The following is a 19787-nucleotide window of genomic DNA, read 5'->3' on the forward strand; positions in this document are numbered from 1 at the left end:
ATAATTAAACCATCAAAATAAATCAGCATTTACGTTCTATCAAATTATAAAGAAATTAATTTGACATGGGTTATAAATTTAAAGACTAAAAGAGCATAATGTAGAATTAAACATAAAAGGACATTTTTTTGTGACCTTGGAGTACTCAAAGAAATTTTTCTAGCAGAACATATTGCACTAACAAATTTATCAATTCACTTAAAAATTTCTTTAAATACATTTTCCTTTTTTAGGGCCACCCCCGCTGCATATGGAAGTTCCCAGGCTAGGAGTCGAATCTGAGTTGCAGCTGCTGGCCTACATCACAGCCACAGCAGCATGGAATCTGAGCCCATCTGTGACCTACACCATGGATCACTGAGCAAGGCCAGGACTCAAACCCACCTCCTCATGGATACTGGTCAGGTTCATTATTGCTAAGCCACAATGGGAACGTCTACTTTAAAATTTCTGATCATGAAAATATGTTTAATATAATGAAAAGGCAAGCCACTGACAAGGAGAAATTATATATCTATTGCAAATAATAATACTTCAAATCAGTAATAAATAGGTAAAACATCCAACGAAATAGATTAAATCTTGAACACACACTTCATGAAATAAGATACAAATTGCTTAGCCAAGACATGGAAATACATGGAGAAATAACATAAATGTCCATTGACAGATGAAGGGATTAAGAAGATATGGTATATATACACAATGGAATACTACTCAGCCATAAAAAAGAATGAAATAAGGCCATTTGCAGTAACATGGATGGAACTAGAGACTCATACTAAGTGAAGTAAGTCAGAAAGAGAAAGACAATACCACATGATATCACTTACAATGGAATCTAATATATGGCACAAATGAACCTTTCCACAGAAAAGAAAATCATGGACTTGGAGAACAGACTGGTGGTTGCCGAGGGGGAGGGAGTGGGATTGACTGGGAATTGGGGTTAATAGATACAAACTATTGTCTATGGAATGGATAAGCAATGAGATCCTGCTGTATATCACTGGGAACTATATCTAGTCACTTATGATGGAGCATGATAATGTGAGAAAAAACAATGTATGTCTGGGTCACCTTGCTGTACAATAAAAAAATTGACAGAATACTGTAAACCAGCTATGTTGGAAAAAATAAAAACCATTTTAAAAAAAGATACAAATTGCTAATATTCACATAGAAAGTTCTCAACATTAACAGGAAAAGTGAAAATAAAACCACACTGAAGGAGTTCCCATTATGGCTCAGCGGGTTAAAACCCAACTGGTATCCATGAGGATGCAAGTTTGATTCCTGGCCTCACTCAGTGGGTTAAGCATTTGTCATTGCCTGTGAGCTGTGGTGTAGGTCACAGATGTGGCTTGGATCCCGAGTGGCTGTGGCCAGCAGATGCAGATCCGATTTGACCCCTAGCCTAGGAACTTCTATATGCTGCAAGTGCAGCCCTAAAAAGCAAATAAAATTAAATACAATAAAACACTCTGCTTATAGAATAGTTAAAATTAGAATGACTCTCAACAGCACGTGTTGATGAGAATGTAGAGCATCTTGTTCCATACATTTCTTTTGAGAACATGAAGTGTTACAACCACTCTGGAAAAACTTTATAAGAAAATATCCCAAAGTTAAATGTATACTTTCACTATGAACCTGTGAAGATGCCTATAAAGAAAAAAAAGTGAAAATACTGACCATTATTTATAACAGCTTTATTCATAATAGCCTCACACTGGAAAAAAACTACATGTCCATCAATAGATGAAGAGAGAAGCAAATTGTATAAAATACTACTCCAAAATCAAAAGCAATGAATACAGATAAATATAAGGTTTCTGAGATTCATCTAAATTTGTATATTAAGCAAAATAAGTCTTACACAAAAAAGTACAAGCTGCAAGATTCTGTAAGCATGGGCTAAATAAGTCTGGTGATAAAAATTAGAACAGTGATAGCTCTGGATAGGAAATTAACTGTAAAATGTAACAAGGGAACTTTCTGAGGTAATAAAAATGTTCTAATTATTGAGCCTGATGCTTCTTATGTAAGTGTACATGTTTATCAAAACTCAAACTGTATAATTAAATATACTATATGCTATTCATTTTATTGTGGGTAAATTATACCTTTATTTTTTGCCCTTTTCAAATTAAGTATAAAAATAACACTTTATATGTATTAGATTTGCAAAAATTAGAAATCTGTTGTGCCATCTGTTAGACATATGGAATTCTCATATACTTCTGGTGGACGTGTCGGTGGTCATAGACATTCAGAAAAGCAAACTAAAGCTACTTACTGAGTGTATATGTAAATTATGACCTAACATCTCTAATCCATAGTAAAAAAAATGCAATAACAGAAATAAAATATTCACAGAAGATAATGAATGGAAATAACAAGAGTTAAGTAACTTGCTGATGGTTTACTAAGAATTGTCAAAAACTTAAAGTGAACAGAGCTACCATGTGGGAAATTATTAAAAGTCTAATATTCATGCCACTGGAGTCACAGGAGGAGAGGAACAATACTAATGCAGGCAAAAAATACTTGAAATAGAAGACTTCTGATTTTGAAACCACAATGTAAAGAACCACCATGTAAAGAACTTGGAAGTAACCCCAAGAAAAAAAAAAAGGCAGTCAACAACTTTTTTTATTTTTCTTTTTGGCTGCCAAGGCATGTAGAAGTTCCTAGGCCAGAGATGGAACAAGAGCCACTGCAATGACAATGCCAGATCCTTAACTCACAGTGCCACCAGGGAATTGCTCAACAACTTTTTGTGTATCCATCAGAGAACTGAGTATGCCAGAGAAACCAGGAAAACTACTCAAACTGATCAAACAAATTGAACAAAGTAGAAGGGCACAAGATTAACATTCAGAAATTGGTTGTATTTCTGTATGCTAACAATGAAATATTAGAAAAGGAATATAAAGTACAATACCTTTTAAAATTGTACCCCCAAAAATTAAATACTTAGGAATAAACCTGATCAGGGAGAAGAAAGACTTATATGCTGAGAACTATAAAACGTTAATCAAGGAAATGAAAGAGGATTCAAATAAATAGATATTCCATGTTCCAGGATTGAAAAAATTATCATTAAAAACACCATCCTACCCAAAGCAATCTACAAATAATCCACAAATTTGTATGGAACCATAAAGACTCAGAATTGCCAAAGCAATCCTGAGGGGGAAAAAGCCAAGCAGGAGGCATAGCTCACCCAGACTTCAGACAATATTACAAAGCTACTGTCATCAAGACAGTGTGGTACTGGTACCAAAACAGACATACAGACCAATGCAACAAAATAGAGAACCCAGAAATAAACCCAGACACCTATGGTCAATTAATCTTCAACAAAGGAGGCAAGAATATAAAATGGGAAAAAGACAGTCTCTTCAACTGGACAGCTGCATGTAAATCAGTGAAACTAGAACATACACTTACACCATGCACAAAAACTCACCATGCAGAAAAACTCAAAATGGCTTGAAGACCTAAACACAAGAAAAGATACCATGAAACTCCTAGAAGAGAACATAGGCAAAACATTCTCTGACATCAACCATACAAATGTTTTCTTAGGTTAGTCTCCCAAGGCAATAGAAATAAAAACAAAAATAAACCAATGAGACTCAATCAAACTTACAAGCTTTTGCATAGCAAAGGAAACCATAAAAAACCAAAAAGACATTTGGAATGGGAGGAAATAGTTACAAACAATGCAGTTAACAAGGGCTTAATCTCCAAAATATACAAACAAATTGTATAACTCAACAGCAAAAAAACCCCAAACAAACCCAACTGAAAAATGGGCAGAGGACCTAAACAGACATTTCTCCAAAGAATATATATGGATGGCCACCAGGCACATGAAAAAATGCTCAACATCTGTTAACATTCATCTACAAATAATTAGTGATGTTAACATTCATCTACATGTGAATCCATCCTTGTGTTCCAGGTATGAGTCCCTCAGAGTCATGTACAGATGAATGTTAACATCACTAATTATTGGAGAAATGCAAATTAAAACTACAATGAGGTGCCACCTCACACCAGTCAGAATGGCTGTCATTATTAAGTCTATAAGTAACAAAGGTTGGAGAGGTTGTGGAGAAAGGGGAACCCTCCTTCACTATGAGTGGAAATGTAAATTGGTACAACCACTATGGAAAATAATATGGTAGTATGGAAGTTCCTCAGAAAACTAAATATAGAGCTACTGTATGAACCAGCAATCCCACTCCTGGGCATATATCCAGACATATCTGCAATTCAAAAAGATACATACATCCCTATGTTCCTTACAGCACTATTCACAATAGTCAAGACATGGAAACAACCTAAATGTCCACTGACAGATGAATGGATTAAGAAGATGTGGTATGTATACACAATGGAATACTACTCAGCCATAAAAAAGAATAAAATAATGCCATTTGAAGCAATGTGGATGGAACTAGAGACTCTCATACTGAATGAAGAAAGTCAGAGAATGACAAATACCACATGATATCACTTATATCTGGAATCTAATATATGGCATAAATGAACCTATCTGCAGAACAGAAACCAACTATGGACATAGAGAACGGGCTTGCATTTACCAAGGAGGAGGGGGTGGAAGTGAGATGGACTGAGAGTTTGGTGTTAGTAGATGCAAACTATTGCCTTTGGAATGGATAATCAATGAGATCCTGCAGTATAGCACAGGAAACTATATCCAATCACTTGTTATGGAACATGATGGAGGATAATGTGAGAAAAAGAATGTATATATAACTGGGTCACTTTGCTATATAGCAGAAATTGACATAACATTGTAAATCAACTATACCTTAAAAAATAAATACTCAAAATTATAAACAAAAGGAGAAATTACAAATAATACCACAGAAACAAAGAGCTTCATAAGGGAATACAATAAGAAAAAAAATTATATTGCACCAAATTAAAATAATTTTTGAAATGGATAAATTCCTAGAAATACAACCTGCTAAGACTAAATCATGGAAAAATAGCCTGCACAGACTGATAAAGAATAAGGAGATTGAATCAGTAGTCAAAAACCTCCCAATAAAAAAATGTCCCAGGACCAGACGTACAGTGATGAGCTCTACCAAACACTTAAAGACTTAACACCAATCCTTTTCTAAGTCTTACAAAAATTTTGAAAAGGAACACTTCCACAATCATGTTAAGAGTCCTGCATTACCCTGACACCATTACAAGAAAAGAAAATGACAGGCAAAAGTCTCTAATGAACACAGATGCAAAAACCTTCAACAAAACGTTAGCAAACCAAATTTAGCAGTGCATTAAAAGGATCATATGATGATCAAGTGGGACTCATACCTGGAACACAAGGATGGATTGACATTTGTAGATGAATGTTAATAGAATGAACGATAACTATTACATCAATAGTTGTGGATAAAGCATTTGACAAAATTCAAGATACTTTCATGACAAAACTCTGAAGAAATTTGACATATAAGGAGTGTATCTCAACATAAAGATTATAACAAATCTACAGCTAATTTTATACTCAAACATGAAATGCCAAAAGCTTTTCCTCTAAGATCATGAACACAAGATAAGATGCTTACTATCTTCACTTCTATTCAATAATGTACTGAAAGTCCTAGCTAGAGAAGTTATGTGAGGGAAAAAAAAAAAAAAAAAAGGAATAAAAGACATTCAAATCAGAAAGGAAGAAATAAAATTGTCTGTTTGCATATGACATGATCTTATATGAAGAAAAACCTCAAGACTCCACCAAAAACAGACCTAATAAATGAATTTGGTAAAGTTTCAGAATACTAAAGCAATATAATTTAATAAATTGTCCTCAGTTACAACAACTTTAAATAGAATAAACTACATAGCAATACATTTAACCAAGAGGTAAAAGTTCTGTAAACTGAAAACTATCAAACATCATTTAAGGAAGACACAAGTAAATGAAAATTTATCCTGCATTCTTGGATTGACAGAATTAATATTGTTAAAATATATCCCTATTATCCAAAAGTGATTTACAGATTCAAAACAATCTATCAAAATTAAGATGGAATTTTTCACCCTAATGTTTATAAGATGCCATAAATCACCCCACATAACCAAAGCAAACTTAACTGAATCAGGAGTATCACACATGATAAATAATACTCTGCAGCTATGGTGATTTTTTTTAAGTGTGGTACTGTCATAAAAATAGTCCCACAGACCTCTGGAACTGAATAGAGAGCCTAGAAATAAAACCTTACATATACCTTCACAAGGGTACCAAGAATACAAAATGAGGGCAGAATAGTTTCTTCAATAAATGATGTTGGATGGCAATCAGAGAAGAAAAAGAAATAAAAAGAATCCAAGTTGGGAAAGAAGTAAAATGGTCATTCTTTGCAGATGACATAATACTATAAATAGAAAACCCTAAAGATGCTACCAGAAAACTACTAGAGCTCATCAATGAATTTGGTAAAATTGCAGGATACAAAATTAATACACAGAAATCTCCTGCATTTCTATACACAAACAAAAGATCATAAAAAGAAATTAAGGAAGCAATCCAATTTACCATCACATCAAAGAGAATAAAATACTTAGGAATAAACCTACCTAAAGAGGCAAAAAGACTTATACTCTGAAAACTATAAGACACTGAAGAAGGAAATTGAAGATGACACAAACAAATGGAAAGATATACCATGCTCTTGGACTGGAAGACTCAACACTGTCAAAATGATTACTACCCAAGGCAATCTATAGATTCAGTGCAATCCCTCTCAAACTACCAATGGAATTTTTTGCAGAACTAGAACAAAAACATTTTAAAATTTTTATAGAAACACAAAAGACCTCAAATCAATTTTCAGAAAAAACAAATCAGGCTCCCCAACTTCAGACTTTACTACAAAGCTACAGTTATCAAAACAATATGGTGCTGACCCAAAACCAGAAGTACTGATCAGTGGAACAGTATAGAAAGTATGGTCAATTAATCTATGACAAAGGAGGCAAGAATATACAATAGAGGAAAAAAATCCTCTTCAATAAGTGGTGCTTGGAAAACTGCACAGCTACATGTAAAAGAAACTAGGACACTCTCTAATACCATACACAAAAGTAAACTCAAAGTGGATTAGAGACCTAAACATAAGACTGGATACTATGAAACACTTAGGGAAAAACATAGGCAGAGTACGCTGATGTAAATCACAGCAATGTCTGTTTTGACCCACCTCCTAGACTAAGGAAATTAAAAACAAATGGGGCCTAATTAAGCTTAAAAGCTTTTGCACAGCAAAGGGAACCATAAACAAAATGAAAAGACAACCTACAGAATGGGAGAAAAATCTTTGCAAACAAATCAACAGACAAGGGATAAATCTCCAAAATATACAAATATCTCATACAGTTTTATACCAAAAGCAATTAAAAAATGGTCAGAAGATCTAAACAGATGTTTCTCCAAAGACAGACAGATGGCCGAAAGGTACATGAAAAGATGCTTAACATCACTAATTCTTAGAGAAATGCAAATCAAAACTACAAGGAAGTATCACCTCACACTAGTCAGAATGACCATCATCAAAAAGTCCACAAATCAGAAATGCTGGAAAGGGTGTGGAGAAGAGAGAACCCCCCCTACACTGTTGGTGAGAACATAAGCTGGCACAACCATTATGGAGAACAGTATGGAACTACCATATAAAACTATAGAAATACCATATGATCCAGCAATCCCACTCCTGGGCATATATCTGGAAAAAACTATAATTTGAAAATATACATGCACTCCAATGTTCATTGCAGCACTAGCCAAGACATGGAAACAACCTAAATGTTCTTCGACGCAGGGATGAATAAAGAAGATGTGGTACATATATACAATGGAATATTAGCCATACAAAAAAATGATGCCATTTGCAGGAACGTAGATGGACCTAGAGATTATCATACTAGGTGAAGTAAGACAGAGAAAGATAAATACCACATGATATCACTTATATGTGGAATCTAAAATATGGCACAAATGAGCCTATCTACAAAATAGAAACTGACTCAAAGATTTCGAAGCCAAATTTATGGTTACCAACGGGGAAATGTGGGGGGGGGAGGGTAAATTAGGGAGTTAGGCTTGACCTATGCACACTACTATATATAAAACAGGTAATAAGAACCTACTATATAGCACAGGGTAACCTACTCAATATTGTATAATAATCTGAAAAGGAATAGATATATGTGTACAACTGATTTGCTTTGCTGTACACCTAAAACTAACATGACTTTGTAAATCAATTATACTCCAGTAAAATTAATTTTAAAAATAAATAATAGTGTTAGCAACATTGAATATCCACATACAAAAGAATGAAAGTGTGTCAAGAGACATGTTTCTACAATATTTTCTTAGCCTCTTTGCTGAAAACTCCGTCTTGTCCTGCTTTACTTTACCCCATCTTCCTGCTTGGAAAACAGTCACAGTGCTGGTGAATGACTTAATCTTAAGAACAAAGACCTAAAGGCAAAAATTATTCATAGGGTCAGCTGAATGAGGACTTAATGCATTGGTCTAGGCCAGCCGGACCTGTGCAGATTGGCACACTGTTTGCACAGCATGATACGTCCTCTTAAGAATAAAAGATGAGCCTCACGGCCCCAAGGGGTTTATGAGGGGTCGTTAGCAGGATATGAATTAGCAAGGAGAACTGAAGTGTAAACCTGGGCACGCTGGGTTGCTGCAGATAGGCCCGCCATCTGCAGAAGCACAATGGTGATTCTCTAGATGCCATGCATAGATAGCTGATGCCAAGCTTCTTCAAATGCTAATGATTGTTAAATGCCTCAAGGTCAGAGTAAAAGCTTAATCAGCAACCAGCTATGTGACTTTTAAAATAACTTTTAAAAACCCCTATATCCTGCACCTACAACCCCCTTCTCACTTGACTTAATCCTTTTTTTTTTTTTTTTTTTTTTTTTTTTTTGTCTTTTTGCTATTTCTTTGGGCCGCTCCCCGCGGCATATGGAGGTTCCCAGGCTAGGGGTCCAATCGGAGCTGCAGTCACCGGTCTACGCCAGAGCCACAGCAACGTGGGATCCGAGCCGCGTCTGCAACCTACACCACAGCTCACGGCAACGCTGGATCGTTAACCCACTGAGCAAGGGCAGGGACCGAACCCGCCACCTCATGGTTCCTAGTCGGATTCGTTAACCACTGCGCCACGACGGGAACTCCACTTGACTTAATCCTAAAAAACACAGTAAAAGCAGTGTGGTTTCTCAAGGCGGTGCTCTTGGTCCCTGAGACTTTGAGTCCCCCGTTCCCACCTTTATTTAAGATAAATGTCTCTGTGTCTTGTTTTATGTTAACTTTTTTCCTTAAGTTCCACAGCACCCGTTCTTCAGCCCATCCTGCTGAGCTGGTCTCGGCAAAAGTGGACATTTAACTTATACCATTCACAAAAATCAACTGAAAATGGATTAAAGACTTAAACATAATACCTGAACCACAGAACTCCCAGAAGAAAACAGAAAAATTTCTTGATGTTTATCTTGGCTATGATTTTTTTGTTGTTATGTTACTAAACTCTCAGGCAAAGAAAGGAAAAATAAATTGGAACTACGTAAAACTAGAAACATTCTCCATAGCAAAAGGAATAATCAAAAAAATGAAAAGGTGGAGTTCCCACAGTGGTGTGACAGAATCGGCCACATCTCTGCAGTGTCAGGACACAGATTTGATCCCCAGCCTGGCACAGGGGGTTAAAGGATCTGGCATTGCTGCACTGTGGTATAGATTGCAACTGTAGCTTGGATCTGATCTCTGGCCTGGGAATTCCATATGCTGCTGGGCAGCCAAAAATAGGAAAAAAAAAAAAAAAAAAAAGAAAAATGAACAAAATTATGGAATGGGAGAAAATAACTTGTACAGAGTATATCTGATAAGGGGTTAACATCCAAACTATATAATGAACTCATACAGCTTCACAACAAAATGAAAACATTTAAACCAGTTTAAAAACGGGCAAAAGACCCAAATAGATATTTCTCAAAGGAGACATACCAATAGACAACACATATAGGAAAAGATGCTTAACATCACTAATCAACAGGAACACACAGGGCGTTCCCTTCGTGGCTCAGCAGTTAAGGAACCCAGCTAGGATTCACGAGGATGCAGGTTTGATCCCTGGCCTTGCTCAGTGGGTTAGGGATCTGGCATTGCTGTGAGCTGTGGTGTAGGCCAGCAGCTGTAGTTCTGATTCAACCTCCTATCCTGGGAACTTCCACATGCCGAGGGTACGGGCCTGAAAGGCAAAACATAACAAAACAAAACAGGAAAACACGCAGGAGATCAACTCACATCTACTAGAATGATTATTATCAAAAAGCCAAAGGATTACCACGATAATGGAGTATAGAGAACAAACTATGTACTGTTGATGGAAATGAAATTAGTAAAACCTTTAGGAAAATATTACCAAGTTTCTTCAAAACATTTTTTAAAAACTACATATTTTTAAAAAATTGATATATATATGATATGTCAGTATCACTTCTGTGTATTTAAAAGAGTATCTGTACTCCCATGATCAATGCAGCATTATTCAAATAGCCAAGATAGAAACTACCTGAATTCTCATCAATGAGTGTATAAAGAGATGTAGTATATATACAATGGATTATTAAGCCTAAAACAAGAGAATCCTGCCTTTTGCAACAACTTGTTTGGACCTGGAGGGCATGATGCTAGGTGAAATAAGCCTGACACAGAAAGACAAATGCTGCATGATCTTGGAATTATGCAAGAATAAAAAGCAGATTATAAGAATAAAAAAGAGTAAAAATTATGGAATTATGTAAGAATAAAAATTATGCAATAATGAAAATAAAAAAATAAAAAAATTATGCAAGAATAAAAAATTATGGAATCATGAAAGAATAAAAAGCAGATTATAAGAATAAAAAGCAGATTATAAGAATCTAAAATAGTCACAAACATAAGAAACAGTCAAGTGGTAATTGCTAGGGAATAGGGTAGTGAGAAATGAAGAGGCGTAAGTGACAGTTAAAAGGTGCAAAGTTTCACATCCATAACATAAATAAGTTCTGGAGATCTATCAGACAACATAGTGTTTAAGCCAACAATACTGTATTGTATGCTTCAACATTGCTAAGAGGTAGATCTTGTTTTCTTACCCTAAAGGAAAAAAATGTGGAGGAGGAAATTTTGGAACCATAGATGTTTATATACTTGGTGGTGATTGTTTCATTATACTTATCTCTAATCTCATTGCATACATTATATATATATTTATATAAACGTAATTTATGTATGTATATATGTCTATATGTACTAATTATATAATTATATAATTTATATAAATACATTTATATTTTTATGTTATATATATATTTTACATGTCAAATATACCTCAAGTGCTTAAAAAGAAACAAGTTGGGGGAGTTCCCATCGTGGCTCAGCAGGAACGAATCTGACTAGGAACCATGAGGTTTCGGGTTCAATCCCTGGCCTCAGTGGGTTAAGGATCCAGCATTGCTGTGGCTGTGGCATAGACCTGCAGCTACAGCTCCAATTAGACCCCTAGCCTGGGAACCTCCATATGCTGTGGGTGCGACCCTGAAAAAGACAAAAAAAAAAAAAAAAAAAAAAAAAAAAAAAAAAAAAAAGTTGGCAAAAAGTGAACAATGACAAAATTTTCCATCATGCAGCTAGCTCAACAACACACTCCAACTTATGCAAACATCTTTTTTTTTCTTAACAGAGAGGCCTCAAATTTTCCATCAAAGAAAGTTTATTATAACCTGTTGAGAGTCCTCCCACCCACAGGATTTACTGTCCTGTAAAGATGGTTTAAACAAGCCCCAGCTGACAACTAAGTTAGGTGAGTCACTTACCGGTTCCACAAGACATTGCTTTTATCAAAACTAACAATGTTTCCTTTAGTTAAAGCAGAAGGCTCTTCTGGTACTTATACACACACCCCTAGCATTATTTTAATCTAATGGATTACATTTAGTCCCTGATGTAATTAGCCCCATCCCCTGTTGACTCTGGATATGTTTCTTGTGTTTATTTTAGTACACATCTTGAGCTTCTCAGCTTTCTGGGGGCAAAAAGTATACACTATGTTAATTTTCTAGAGCCTATTCTCAATTGAAATGATTTACTAGTAGCATCTATCATCTAAGTCAATTTTGTAAGACCTTAAAAAAATACCAAGTGGCACTTCAGGTTTTTATTTTCATCTTGTATGAAAGAAAAATTTATCTTTCAATGCTATGCCCCTCACATTATACTTCCCACAGTTTAATCATCTTCCCCTTCCACCATTTTGTTAATCATTGCAAGCCTCTTCTGAGCCCAGGGATCTCTTGATTTAGACTGAAGATAGGATTTAAGGAAGGAGAGCCCAACTACAGATAGTCTCTTTCTCCTCCGTATATACGGTTTTTGCCTCATGGGTTTGTCAGCTGAAAAACCTGTACCATACTTTTTATTGGCATAAGATGAGCTACCCCCTAACCAGGATTCCATGTAGTTTGGCATCAGCCATGGCCTGACCTCCAGTAACAGTTCACCTACAGAAGTGTTCTAAGCCAGTCATCATCCTAAAATAAACAATCTTATTTGTGGATGGAATGAAATGTGCTCCAGGAGATGCTGAGAGGCACATGAATAGTACACGCAAATTGGGGCTTTCTGTATTTGAAATAATACATAATATGGCCACCCTTAATAATGAATAACCCAGAGTAATGGAATGTAACAGAGAACAAACTATTTCCTATGTGAAAACTAGGGAGCCCTGAATCAAAGTCATACAGGGAAAAGAATTATGACCATTGCAAAAGTACCTGGTAGCTCTCTGCTAACACTTGAAATTCAACTTCCACTTGTGTCACCTTATTTTTTTCAAGGTCTTAAGTATTCAGTAGAGGGCTGAAAGAGGAAGGAATTTAAGAAATTATTGGGTCATCCTGAGCCTCGACAAATCCTGTGCTTCTGGAGCTGCCTGGTTGGCCAGCAACCTCTATGGAATCCAGGTGACTCTCCTCATATGGATTTGATCAGCACTTCGTGTGGTAATTTCCCATCAGATTCTGTGTTCTGTCCTTTCAGAATCCAAACATCTTGTTTCTTTTCCTGAATTTAGGAAAGTTTAAATTACAACTGTGTTCACAAGGACTGATTGTTACAGGCCTGTTTTTCAGTGATAAGTTTGGTCACAAAATTGAAGGAGGCTTTGATATTTGACCCTTGGATGAAAAATAAAGTTTGCCTTCACACTAATGGGAATCATGGTTGCCACGTCAAAGTTGGTATCCTACATACAGAGAAGAGTACATGATTGTCAACATTTTAAAGTTTATAGAAATGTAATTTAAATTTTAATAAACCATATTTTGTATTTTCGTAATTTAAAATTGTTACATTTTAATTGGTATGACCACTATGGAAAACAGTATTGGGGTTCCTCAGAAAACTAAATATAGAACTACCATATAATCTAGTAATCCAAAGTCCTGGGCATATATCCAGACAAAACTATAATTCAAAGATATATATATGCCTATGTTCATTGCAGCACTATTCACAATAGCCAAGACAAGGAAACAACCTAAATGTGCATTGACAGATGAGTGGATTAAGAAGATGTGGTACATATATACAATAGAATACTATCAGCCATAAAAAGAACAAAAAAATGCCATTCACAGAAACATGGAGGCAACCAGAGATTATCATCCTAAGTGAAATAAGAAAGAGAAGGACAAATACCATATAATATCACTTATACATGGAGCCAAAATATGGCACAAATGAACCTATGTACAAAACAGAAACAAACAGACTCAGACATGGGTAACAGACTTGTGGTTATCAAGGGTGGGGGAAGTGAGATGGACTGTGAGTTTGGGGTTAATAGCTGCAAACTACTACATTTAGAATGGATTGACAATAAGATTCTATTTTATAGCACAGGGAACTATAGTCAATCTCCTGGGATAGATCATGATGGAAAAATTTATTTATTTATTGCCATACTTTTGGCATATGGAAGTTCCTAGGCCAGCCTACACCACAGCAATGCCAGATCTAAGCCATGTCTGCGACCTACACCACAGCTCATGGAAAAGTCATATCCTTAACCCACTGAGTGGGGCTAGGTATCAAACCCACATCCTTGTGGATACTAGCTGGGTTCCTTTCTGCTGAGCCACAACAGGAAAATAATATTTTTAAAAAGAATGTGTATACATATATGACTGGGTACAGCAGAAATACATGTATTTCTGTACAGCAGAAATTGGCACAATGTTGTAAATCAACTATAATTTTAAAAAATGGAAAAAAAATAAACTTGTTACATTTTCCTTTCATTGATGACTTTCTTTTTGCTTCCCTTTTTCTTTCCATGTTACATTATGGATTGTTAGGAGTTGGTATGAATACCTAGTTCATTGATAGTTACCCATTCTTAAGTACATGTGTCATACCCTCTGTGCAATTCAGTATGACATTAGGTGTATCCATAAAGTCAAAATAGATTCATTAGAATTTGAAGGTTTCCACATGGCAGAATGCATGAGCTCACACCAGATTTGAAGACAGGCTTTTTCTAAGGCCTTTTTCTAAGACAGGCTCAGTCCCAGCAAGATCCTGGTGAAGCAGGATTGTTTTAAAGCTTAGTCAGGACACTCTGCATTATTTCACAGAAACTGTACCCTGGGCTAACTACCAGAGAATGACTGGTCAAAGAAATTGGCATTCTAAATGAGTCACATCAATGTCATTTCCTTTTTCCCTCTCTTTTTAAACAATGAATTAAACATCCGTACCCAAACAGACCTCTTGTGTAATCTGCACATTACACAAGAGGTCTTGGGACAACAGGCAGACAGCCAAGTGAATGAACACATCAGGATTGCTTGGTTGCCAGATCCCCAGGCCAGGCGCTCAGCCTTGTCCTGGTCCTCCTGCTGTGCATTTCTCTACTCATTCGGGGCTGTGACAGACTGGGGTCAGGGACTGCAGACCAAAAACTGCAGACCAGGGGCCTGGAAGACTTTATTTCCAAATGCTTGCACATAGAGAAATTTTCATCACAACAAAGAAATATCCACAAAAGAGAAAAAAACACAGTAATATTTTTTTAAAAGATCCTGGAGGTTTCTAGCCTATCTGTGCATAAAAAAGGGCTGAATAAATTGGCACAACCACCATGAAAAACAGTATGGAGGTACCTTGGAAAACTATACATAGAACTACCATACAACCCAGCAATCCCACTCTTGGGCATATATCCAGACAAAACTTTCCTTGAAAAAGACACACGCACCTGTATGTTCATTGCAGCAATATCCACAATAGCCAAGACATGGAAACAACCTAAATGTCCATCAACAAATGATTGGATTAAGAAGATGTGGTGTATATATACACAATGGAATACTACTCAGCCATAAAAAACAAAATAATGCCATTTGCAGCAACGTGGATGGAACTAGAAACTCACACTAAGTGAAACAAGTAAGAAAGAGAAATACCATATGATATCACATATCTGGAATCTAATATGTGGCACAAATAAGAAAAGAATCTTGGAGTACCTGTCATGACGTGGCAGAAACGAACTGACTAGGAACCATGAGGTTGGGGGTTCAATCCCTGGCCTCGCTCATTGGGTTAAAGATCTGGCATTGCTGTGAGTTGTGATGTAGTTCGCAGACCCGACTCAGATCTGGTGTTGCTGTGGCTCTGGCACAGGCCGGCAGCTGTAGTTCCGATTAGACCCCTAGCCTGGGAACCTCCATATGCTGTGGGTGTGGCCCTAAAAAGACAAAAAACAAACAAAAAAGAGGCTCATGGACTTGGAGAACAGACTTGTAGTTGCCAAGGGAGAGGGGAAGGGAGTGGGATGGACTGGGAATCTGGGGTTAATAGATGCAAACTATTGCCTTTGGAATGGATAAGCAATGAGATCCTGCTATAGAGTACCAGAAACTATATCTAGTCATGATGGATCAACTATATCTAGTTATGATGGATCATGATGGAGGATAATGTGAGAAAAAGAATATATATATGTATATGTGACTGGGTCACTTTGCTATACAGTAGAAAATTGACAGAACACTGTAAACCAACTATAATGGAAAAAATAAAAGTCATTTAAAAGAAAATAAAGGGCTGAGGATCCAAAGTAATTGTCAAATCTGCTCCTACCCCACTCACCAGAGAGCCATGAAAAAAAAGAATGTAACCTATAAAGGAACTCCCACTAGGCTATCAGTGGATTTCTCAATAGAAATTCTAGAGGCTAAGGGAGAGTGGAATGACATATTCAAAGTGTTGAAAAATGAACATTTGTAGCCAAGGATATTTTATCTGGCAAAGTTATCCTTCAAATATAATGGAAAAATAAAAGCTTTCCCAGAAAAACAAAAGTTGAGAGAGTTCACCAGTGCTAGACCTACCATGTAAGAAATTCTGAAAAGACTTCCTTGAGCTGAAATAGAAAGACTCTAATAAATGACAAGAAAACATATGATAGTACACAATACTCTGATAAGTGCAAAATACAGACAAAATCAGAAAATTTTCACCCTATATTAGAATGGCGTCTTAACAACTATAGTATAAAAGTTAAAGAAAGGAGTTCCCATTGTGGTGAAGCAGAAACGAATCCAACTAGAAACTATGAGGTTGCAGGTTTGATCCCTGGCCTTGCTTGGTGGGTTAAGGATCTGGCGTTGCTGTGGCTGTGGTGTAGGTTGGCAGCTACAGCTCTGATTCGACCCCTAGCCTGGGAGCTTCCATATGCCATGTTTGTGGTGCTAAAAAGCAAAAAAAAAAAAAAAAAAGTTAAAGAAACAGTATTAATAACAATGATAGTCACTATCATTTGTTAACAAATATGCAGCATAAAAAGGGGCAAATTTTTACATCAAAAATATAAATGGGGACAGGTATAAGGGTGGAGTCTTTATAGGTGAATGAAGATAAACTGCTATCAGTATAAAATGGACTGTTTTATTTATGAAATGTTTTATATAATCCCCATGGTAACAAAACCCCAAAATTTAGAGTAGATCCATGAAACACAAAAAAACAGAGAGGCAGAGAATGCCACCATGAAAAAACCACCACTATGTAAATATAGGCAGAAACAGAGGGAAAAAGAAACAATAGAGATATAAAACAAGAAGCTAAACAATAAGATGGCTATAGTTAGTCCTTACATATAAAAATTGCTCTAAATATAAATGGATTGAATTCATCAACAAAAAGGCACAGATTAGCTGCATAGATGAAAACAGGAGAGATGGATAACAATACAATAATAGTAGGGAATTTTGTACTCCACTGTCAGCAATAGATAGATCATCCAGACAGAAAATTAACAAGAAAACGGAATTAAACTACACTTTAGACCAAATGCACATAACAGACATATATAGAACATTCTGTCCCACAGCCCGCAAAATACACATTCTTTTCAATTGTACATTAAAAATTCTCCAGGGTAGATCACATGAAAGGACACAAATATTAGCAAATTTAAGAAATTTGAAAATTATACCAACTATCTTTTCTGACCACAATGGTTTGAAGTTAGAAAACAAATGGAAAGCTGAAAGATCTACAAATATGTGGAAACTCCACAACACCATTCTAAATAACCAATGGGTCAAAAAGAAGTCAAAAGGGAAATAAACTATCTTGAGAAAAATGAAAATGGAAACATACATATTGAATCCTGGGAGCATAGCAAAATCCATTGAAAGAAAAATTTTATGCAGATTTTATACAAATATTAAGAAATTAGATCTAAAACAACCTAAATTTACACCACAAGAAACTAGAGAAAGAACAAATTGGATTAGCAATGAGATCCTGATGTATAGCACTGGGAACTATGTCTGGTCACTTATGATGGAGCATGATAATGTGAGAAAAAAGAATGTATACATGTATGTGTAACAGGGTCACCATGCTGTACAGTAGAAAATTGACAGAACACTGTAAACCAGCTATAATGGAAAAAAATAAAAAGCATTATATATATATAAAAAGAACAAAGTTAACAGAAGGAAGGAAATAATAAAAGTCTGAGCAGAACTAAATGAAATAAAGAACAGAAAAATAGAAATTGTCAATGAAACTATAAGCTGGTTTTTCAAAAAGTTTAAAAAACTGACATTTATCTAGACTAAAGGAAAAAAGACTCAAATTAGAAAAGAGAAGACATTACAACTGAAACTATGGAAATGCATTGGATCATAAGAAGCTATAAACAATTATATGTCAACAAATAAGATAACCTAGAAGAAATGTATAAATCCCTAGAAACACACAACCTACCAAGATGGAGTCAGGAAGAAATACAAAATTTAAACAGAGCAATAATGAGGAACTACAAGAGTAATTTTTTTTTTCTTTTTACAGCCACATCCATGGCATATGACAGTTCCCAGGCTAGGGGTCAAATCAGAGCTACAGCTGCTGGCCTACGCCAGAGCCACAGTAATGCAGGATCTGAGCCACATCTGTGACCTACACCACAGCTCAGGACAATGCCAGATCCCTAAGCCACTGAGCAAGGCCAGGGATCGAACCCCCAACCTCATGGTTCCTAGTTGGATTCATTTCCACTGCGCCATGACAGGAACTCCTGAAAGAGTAATTTTAAAAAACCCAACATAGAAAATTCCAGGAAACATAGAAAATTCCGGGTGAATTCTACCAAACAATTAAGAAGAAGTAATACCAATTCCTCTCATACTCATCCCAGCAATTGAAGAGAAGATAATACTCCCAAACAGATTCTACAAGGCCAGCATTATCCTAATACCAAAGTCAGATAAGGACACTACAAGAAAATTATGGACCAACATCCCTGATGAATACAGATGCAAAAAATATTAGTAAACCAAATACAAGAACACATTAAAAGGATTATTCACTATGACCAAGTGGGATTTATCCGTGAGATGAAAGAATGATTCAACATATGCAAATCAATAAATATATCACATTAATAAAATGAAAGATAAAAATTACTCACCTCAGTAATGTAGAAAAAGCATTGACAACATCATTTCATGATTAAAAAAATAAAAACCTTCAACAGATTGCATATAGAAGAAACTCACCTCAGCATATTAAAACCCATGTAGAACAAACCTTCAGCTAACACTGTATTCAATAATGAAAAATTAAAATATTTTCCTCTAACATCATTGTCAAGACAAGGATACACACTCTTACCACTTTTATTCAATATAGTACTAAAGTCTGAGCTAGAGAAATTACATAAGAGAAAGTGCATCCAAATTTTAAAAAATGTGAAGGGCTGGTATTTGAAGATGATATAATTTTATATATAGAAAATTCCAAAACCCCTAACCAAAAATTGTTGAAAATAATCAACAAAAATAAGTGAAGTTGAAGGATTAAAAAAAAATTAACATACAGAGATCAGTTGCATTTCTACACATGAATAATGAAACATCTGAAAAGATATAAAGGAAACTAGCCCACTTCAATACGTTTAAAAACAGTAAACTGCCTATAATTTTTTTTTTTTTTTCCTTTTTTGGCCTCACCCGTGGAATATGGAAGTTCCTTGGCCAGGCACTGAGTCCAAACTGCATCTGTAACCTAAGATCAGATCAGATCCTTTAATCCACTGTTCCAGGCTAGTGATTGAAGCAGCAACACCACAGAGACAAGC

The 19787-nt window shown here is 35.7% G+C and overlaps 1 long non-coding RNA gene across 2 annotated transcripts in view; it reads left to right on the plus strand.

The window, feature by feature from the left end:
- The window catches only part of LOC110256704, a 64071-nt gene extending 50582 nt beyond the window's left edge, over nucleotides 1-13489 (plus strand). Inside the window, exons 2-4 of one of the 2 annotated variants that reach the window (XR_002338594.1) lie at nucleotides 11811-11930; nucleotides 12967-13092; nucleotides 13203-13489. This is a non-coding gene — a long non-coding RNA (uncharacterized LOC110256704). Of the gene's footprint in view, nucleotides 1-11810; nucleotides 11931-12966 lie in introns of both variants that reach the window. The other variant, XR_002338593.1, reaches the window with a different exon arrangement.

The sequence above is a fragment of the Sus scrofa genome, chromosome 14 (genome assembly GCF_000003025.6).
Source record: "Sus scrofa isolate TJ Tabasco breed Duroc chromosome 14, Sscrofa11.1, whole genome shotgun sequence".
Lineage (NCBI taxonomy): Eukaryota > Metazoa > Chordata > Mammalia > Artiodactyla > Suidae > Sus > Sus scrofa.